Source organism: Stenella coeruleoalba (genome assembly GCF_951394435.1).
Source record: "Stenella coeruleoalba genome assembly, chromosome: 13".
NCBI lineage: Eukaryota > Metazoa > Chordata > Mammalia > Artiodactyla > Delphinidae > Stenella > Stenella coeruleoalba.
The window spans coordinates 56,377,730-56,385,262 of NC_137159.1; positions in this window are offsets into that span (position 1 = coordinate 56,377,730).

Here is a 7,533-nt window from a genome sequence, read left to right on the forward strand (position 1 = left end):
TCTCACCCTTTGCCTTACTGCCGTTTTCCTAGTTCGGGCCCTAGTTGGACATGCTTGCAGTATTGCCATAGCCTCTGGTCTGCATACCATCCCCCCTCTCCCTATTCCTTGAGGATAACATAACAAATAATTATATTTTACCCTCTGTGCTGAGAAGGGCTGACCACATTTGTCTCTTTTATGGTTCCTTAGGAAACCTTTAGTCTCTTGATGAGATGTGGAACTCATTCTGGCCCTGTCAGTGGCCGTTTTATCCACCTTATGTTGAATCTATGAGCTTCCATTTGAAATGGTTGCATTGGCCAATTCAGATTGCATTTATAAAGGATCGTAGACAAATATCTTCTTTCAGCTCTCTCTCGCAGCAGGATTCTACCTATCCTTTGAGGCCCTATTGCTCCACTGCGAAGGCTTTCTGGATGATCTTTATACCAATGGATTGCCATTTTCCATTTGCAGAACTTTCTGTTGGTGCCTCTTTGGGGGGGCACTTACCGTACTGTGCCTTGTAATGTAGAACTACATCTTCCACAAGAAGGCAAACTCCTTGAGGGCAGGGGCTGCACTTTGCTCATTTTAACCTCTCTGGCTACCTAGCATAATGCTTTTCCCATAGCAGCTGCTAAACGAATGTTGGTTGCGTCAAATGTGTTTTCTGTCGGTCTCCCTTTCTTTCCGTTTTTCAGCCCTTGCCTCTACACTCTGCTTCTTTCTTCTTGCCTTTGTTCTTGTGTCATTCTCACATTCACAGAATGCTAGCTCTAAGAGAACTTTCAGATTCCAAGTCCAAAGTTTCCTATTTACTAGGTTGATCATCAGAAATAGCTGGCAGTTTTGAAAAATGATTTCCCTTTAAAAGTTATATTGGGGGACATTATGTCAATAGTGAAGGATATGAATCTTAAGTGTGCAGTTGGGTGGATTTTATACCCTTGTAACTACCATCCATAACAAAATATAGAACATTTCTATAGAACTTCCAAAACACAGAACATTTCCTCACACCTGCTTCAAGTTGAAACCAACCCCCCTAAAAGTAATTGCTGTTCTGATTTAGTTCCTAACAGATTAGTTTTGCCTATTTTAAAAGTTCATATACATTGTCTTTTGTGTCTGACTTTTTTCTTTCAACATTCTGTCTTTGAGATTCATCCAGGCTGCTGTGTGTATCTGTAGCTTATTCTTTTTCATTGTTGTATAATATTCCATGGTATAAGTCTAGCACTGTGTATTTATTCATGCTACTGTGGATGGGCATTTGGGTTGTTCCCAGTTTTTGACTATAACAAATAAAACTGCTATGAACATTCATGTACATATTTTTGGGTGGACATATGCTAGAGAAGAACTCAGAGTTCTCCAGAGAAACAGAACCAATAGGGTGTGCGCATGTATAAGTATGTTTGTGTATGTATAGAAAGATTTATTATAAGAAATTGTCTCATGTGAGACAAGTCCCAGGATCTGTATTCGCTAGACCCACAGTAGAACTGATGGCGAACTCCAGTCTGAGTCCAAAGGCCTGAGAACCAGGAAAGCTGATGGTGTACATTCCAGTGCTAGCAGGCTAGCTAGAATGCTAGCAGGCTCAAGACCCAGAAAGAGCTGATGTTTCACTTTGAGTCCACAGGAATGAAAGAACTGATGTCCCGGTTCAGAGCAGTCAGGCAGGAGGAACTCCTTCTTGCTCAGCCGTTTTGTTTTATTCAGGTCTTCAACTGATTAGTTGGGGCCCACCCACACTGGGGAGAGCAATCTGCATCACCCAGTTTACTGATTCTAATGTTAATCTTATCCAAAAACACCCTCACAGACCCACCCAGAATAACATTTGACCAAATGTCGGAGCACCCCATAGCCCCATCAAGTTGACAATCCAAATGAGCCATCCCATAACGCATTCACTTCTGAGGGGTATGCGTTTTTGCGGGGTATACATGAGCTGGGATCAAACCACATTTAGCCTTAGTAATTACTACCGGTTTTCCAGCGTGATTGTATCGTCACACTCCCACTAGCAATGTGTAGAGTTTGACTTGCTCTACATACTTAAGAGCCCTTGGTATGGTCAGTCTTTTTCATTTCAGCCTTCATGATGGACGTACTGAGGGGGATGGGCTGGAGCCAGCCTATGTGGCTGGTGAGACTCAGCTGTATACATCTCTTCCCAATTCCGCCATCAGTGATGTGTCACATTGGTAGCTTGAAACCAGCCATAGTGGGAGTGTTTACACCAAAGAAATGCTTTTATTCCTGGAATGTGGGTGGTTAAGTGTTTACCAGTATACTACTGGTCGTGGTATCTCATTGTGGTTTTAATTTACTTATCCCTGATGTGTTACGGGTAAACATCTTTTCGTATGTGTACTAGTCATTCATTTATCTTCCTTCATGAAATGTCTGTGTATATCTTTTTTTCACCTAAAAAAATTCGGTTGTTGATTTTTTTTCTTTTTCTTGTTGATTTGTAGGAGTTCTTTATATGTTCTGGTCTGAGTTCTTTGTAGAATATATATATATATTGCAAATATCTTCTCCCAGTCTGTTGCTTGACTTTTCATTCTTTTTTAATGGATAGATATTTACAATTTAATTGAAGTACAATGTATCGATCTTTTCTCTCATGGATAGTGCTTTCTATGTTCTCCTTAAGAAATCTTTACCCCAATGGCTTGAGTATTGTTTTTAAAAACTGATTTTTGAGTTTACTGAATCAGAGTTTTTGAGTGTGGGATCCAGGGTTCTGTGTATTTTAAAGCACCCTTAAGTGCAGATGGCTTTGAAACACATTAAAAGTTTCTCAACCTTATTTGTAAGGAGTGAAATGCAAGTTATAACCACAATGAAATGTTAATTTTCTCATCTATCAGATTAAATTAATGTGGATCAAAAAGTTGTAAAACAACACACTGTGCTGGCCTGAGATGTGAGGCACTCTCATACGTTGTTGATGTCTTTGTAAATAAGTTCAGCCTTTATGAAGAGTATTTTGGCAATATCCATCGAAACAAAAATACATCCACATGCCCTTTGATCTGCCTGGCATTTCTACTTCTAGGAATATGTCCTCCTGGTACTTGGAAATGTGTACAAAGGAGTATGTTACATGGATATTTACTGCAGTATTACTTGTAATAGGAAAAGATGGGGAATTACCTCAGAGTCCACCAATAGCCATACAATAGAATACTAAGAAATCAGTAAAAAGGAGACCGTTGTATATGTACAAATATGGAGTGACTTACAAATTATATGGTTAAGTGTAGAAAGGACATTGTAGAACAATGTGTTTAATTTCTTACCAAATGTGTAAAAATGGATAGTTTATGCATGTATATGTATATATGAATGTCTATATGTATCTATACTTATATATGCTAATGTATTCAAATATATTTATTGAAGGAAACAAGGAATTCAGCTACAATGGCAGCTACTGGGGGTTTTGAATCCACTATATACCTTTTCTGTACGGTTGGCCTTTATAGGCTTTTACTACCCTTCTTTTTTTAGAGCTCCCCAGGTGGTTTGGGTGACCATCCCATATCTTATGTGAGGAGACTGAGCCCATAGAGTTTGGGTCCAAGCAGGGTTTGCCCAGGGCTCCTTCCCTTCTGAGAGTCAGTCTTGTCCCGTCTTTTCCCTCTTCCCACCTTGGCTTGGCCTCTGGCTCCAGAACCAGTTTGTCCCGCACACTTTTGCCTTCTGCCAGGACCCTACAGCAAGCCGGGAGCCAGACTCCCCCTCTGAGGGTCTGGGTGGGAGGGAGAAGCAGCTCTGCGAACTGGCCACCAGCCCTTCCCGCCTGCCCTCCCTAGCGTGATCTATGGCTTGTCAGAGGTGTGGGTCTCACCACTTGCTGAATAGAAAGCTTCTTTGTTCTTGGGAGTGAAAATAACCCGAAGATAAATGTCGGGGCTGGAAGAGCCCAGGGAATGTTGGGCTCCATCTGCCCTGAGGCTCCTCCCTGGAGCTGAAGGTCTGAGGCTGGGGGAGACAGGAGCAGTTCCGGAGAGAATATAGTGGCCATGAGTACTCAGGGGACTGTGAGCTGTGGCCCCTGGAAGGTGGCCATGGGCTCTTCTGAAATGCAGCGCAGCTCCTGACACCTGCCTGAAACCTGCTTCCCTAGTCAGTAACCTTCTGTCACCCCCTGGAAACTTCCCATCACTTATTGGTGATGACACGACCGAGCTCCCCGCAAGCCCTTCTTATTCCTCCTCACCTGGAGGCTGCCCTCTGCACCCTGACACAAACACCCTTTTATCTTCTCTCTCTGTCTTCCCGTCCCCCTTGCTTCCTACTTGCCCCACGGAGCCTGCATTTCATTTCTCTGGCTGTGGTCGAGAAAGGGCGGGACCCAGCTCTGCACCTGGGCTGCAAACCCCATAAAGTTCGGGGTATGACTCTTCCATGGACCATAACCTCCTCCTTCCCTCAACCAGCCCAGGCAGGACTCAGCTGGAGGATGCTGGAGCTGCCAGGAAAGGGGAAAGAGGACGAGGGAGGATTGTTTCAGGCTGTTACTCTCAAAATAAAGCCCCAGACAAGGTAGGAGGCTGCTTGGTTTTCACCCTCATTCCTAAGTTTCTATTTTTCATCCAGGAACTTTGGGAGGTGGGTGGCCTAAGACTTTCCAAGAACCTCAGAGGGACAGAAACCCATGAGGACAAAGGTGAGGATAGCATCAGAGTCCTCCGGGAAAGCACAGGGCTGTTGTGCCCCTACCCAAACCCCAGCCCTGGCTCAGACAAGAGGAACTTGGGGGCCTCAGAAGTTGGAGCCACAGGACGGACTTTAGAGAAATCCTCGTAGGCCACAGCCCAGTGCCTCCCTCATGATAAGCATGGTTTGTCTCAGTGTGGCCTGTGGGAATGAGCAGGAGGGGTCACGAGGAAAGAGAGGAGGAAAATAGAGGGAACTAATAGAATACCATCCGTCCAAACTTTCTGTTTTCTGGGTGAGAATAGAGAGGCACAGAGAATCCCAAGACTGTGTCTCCGACATGGAGGTGAAGCAGCCCCTCTCCTGGCACCTGTGCTTCTGTTCGTTCTTGCTGGTACCTCCCTGGGGCTTAATGGAGTGGGAGGTTTGAGGAACAGGTTTTGGGAGTGACTGGTTCTTATCCTTAACCCATGCATCCTTATTTAAGGCTCACCGCAGCTCTTTGCAGTAGGAATTAATGCTCCCATTTCACTGAGTCTGCATGAGGTTCAGGGACTTGCCAGAGGTCACACAGCTGAGTAGTGCTGGGTGGGAGACTGTGATCCCAGCTGTGGCTCTCTGTGGACGCATGAGCATCGTCATCGGAACCTGGCTGCCCCATTGTGTGCTGGCCGCCACATGGCTCTATGCACAAAGAGCTTCGGGCCGGCCTGAGGTAACCTCGGGACCAGGTGTCAGGTGGGTACCCGGTCCTGCGGAGAGAGCCTTAACAAGCCAATCACAGCACGGCTAGAAGCACCAGCCAGATTCCCCAGAGGGTTGGACTGCCCCAACCCTGACCTCTGTGGCCTCCTCCCACCTGACCCGGGCAGGGATTTCTCAGGGCTCCTTGCTGATTCTCGATGCCCCCGGGCTGGCAAAGGGCTGGCTTCGTGCTCAGTTGCTCAATAATCCGTGAAGAAATCAATGCATTCCCACCTCCTCCCCTGGATTCAGCCAGGACCCACCAGCACGGTTTATAATCACATCCGTGTGATGTGCCCATGCTGGGCAGAGGCGTGGGGGCAGGCTGGGAGCTTCAAGTTAAACTTTTCTAGACTAATAAACTGTTCCTCACATTACAACTCGACTGCCCTCGCTTTCCCCTGCCGGCCCCCCAGGACCATCCCCCACTCCTCCTACTCTCCTCTCTCTTTCACTGAGGCTGACATCACACTCACATTTTCCAAAAATTCCCCAGATTACCCACAGTCCTCTTAGCTCCTGCTGTCATCTGGAATTCCAGATGCCGTCTCCTGTCAGTCCCTCCCACCCTCACCCCTGAGCATCAGGAATACCCTGCTCTGGTTCCCGGCTGGTCTGGGTCCCCCAGCTCAGCTTGGCCTGGCAGTGATGCAGCAAAGTGGGGTCCGATCAGGAGCTCTTTCCATCACCAGGTGCAGGGGGGTAAAGGGACTGCTGGAAGGAAGTTAAGCTGTGGCTCTGTGTGTGTGTGTGTGTGTGTGTGTGTGTGTGTGTGTGTGCGCGTGCGCGCGCATGCGTGTGCAGAAGCAGGCTGGCTCTGAAAGACCCGTTATGTGGGGAAGGGGCTGGGTCTTTCTTTCTTTCTTTGTTTTTTAATAAAGTCATTCATTTATTTTTGGCTGCGTTTATTTTTGGGTCTTCGTTGCTGCCCGCGGGGTTTCTCTTGTTGCGGTGAGCGGGGGCTACTCTTCGTTGTGGTGCGTGGGCTTCTCATTGCAGTGGCTTCTCTTATTGCGGGCTCTAGGTGCGCGGGCTTCGGTAGCTGTGACACGTGGGCTCAGTCGTTGTGGCTCGTGGGCTTAGTTGCTCTGCGGCATGTGGAATCTTCCCGGACCAGGGCTCGAACCCGTGTGCCCTGCATCGGCAGGCGGATTCTTAACCACTGTGCCACCAGAGGGGTCTGGGGCTGAGTCTTTCTGAAGCCCTGATAAGTGGGATTGGAAAGCACATTGTTCAGTGGAAAAAGCCTAGGGATTGGAGTCAGAAGACCTGGGTTCGAGTTCTGGTTCTGCCACTCATGGGTGCTGTGCTCTTGCACAGGTCACTATGTAGTTCCTCCCCTCATTGTTCTCCTCTGTAAACTGGGGCTCTGTGTATTTTCCAAAAAATGCTATAACAGTATATCCAGTCCCACGCCCTCTTCCAGAACCTTATTACTTCCCATTAAGAGGCAAAGTCTATGTCCCCTCCCCTTGAACCTGGGCAGGTCTCTGTGACTGCCTCAACAAATAAAATGTGTCAGAAGTGACATCGTGTGACTTCCTAGGCTAGGCCATAAAAGGCATACGGCTTCCACTGGCTGCCTCTCAGTCTCACTCTCTCTCTCTCCCCTCCCCCCGCCTTGGATCTTGGCCATTGTGCTGTGAGGAAGCCCAGGCCACATGGAGGGGGCAAGTCTAGGTTCTGGCTGAGTGTCCCAGCCAAGGTCTCAGAAAACAGCCAGAATCAGTGGTGACTGAGAGCCTTCCGATGATTCTGACCCCGAGTCTTCAAGCTGCTCCAGCTGGTGCCAAATGGAGCAGAGAAGAAGGGCTTCCTCACCAAGCCCAGCGCGAATTGCAGATTGGTGAACAAAATACATGCTATTAAGTCACTGAGTTTCGGGGTGGGTTGCTGTGCAGCACTAGGTGTCTGCAACAGGATCGTGGTAGTAATATTTGGCTTACAAAAGTTGTGAGGGTTAAATCAAGAGATCCGGCGGCAGAGCCTTATGGAGTCCCATGTAAATATAACACATTGTCCTCACCATTGCTGTCAAAGCACTTCAGTGTGTTTGTACAAGACATCAATGTGCGTGTCTATAATGTGGCCAGGGCTGGGTTAGATGCTCTCCACATATCACTT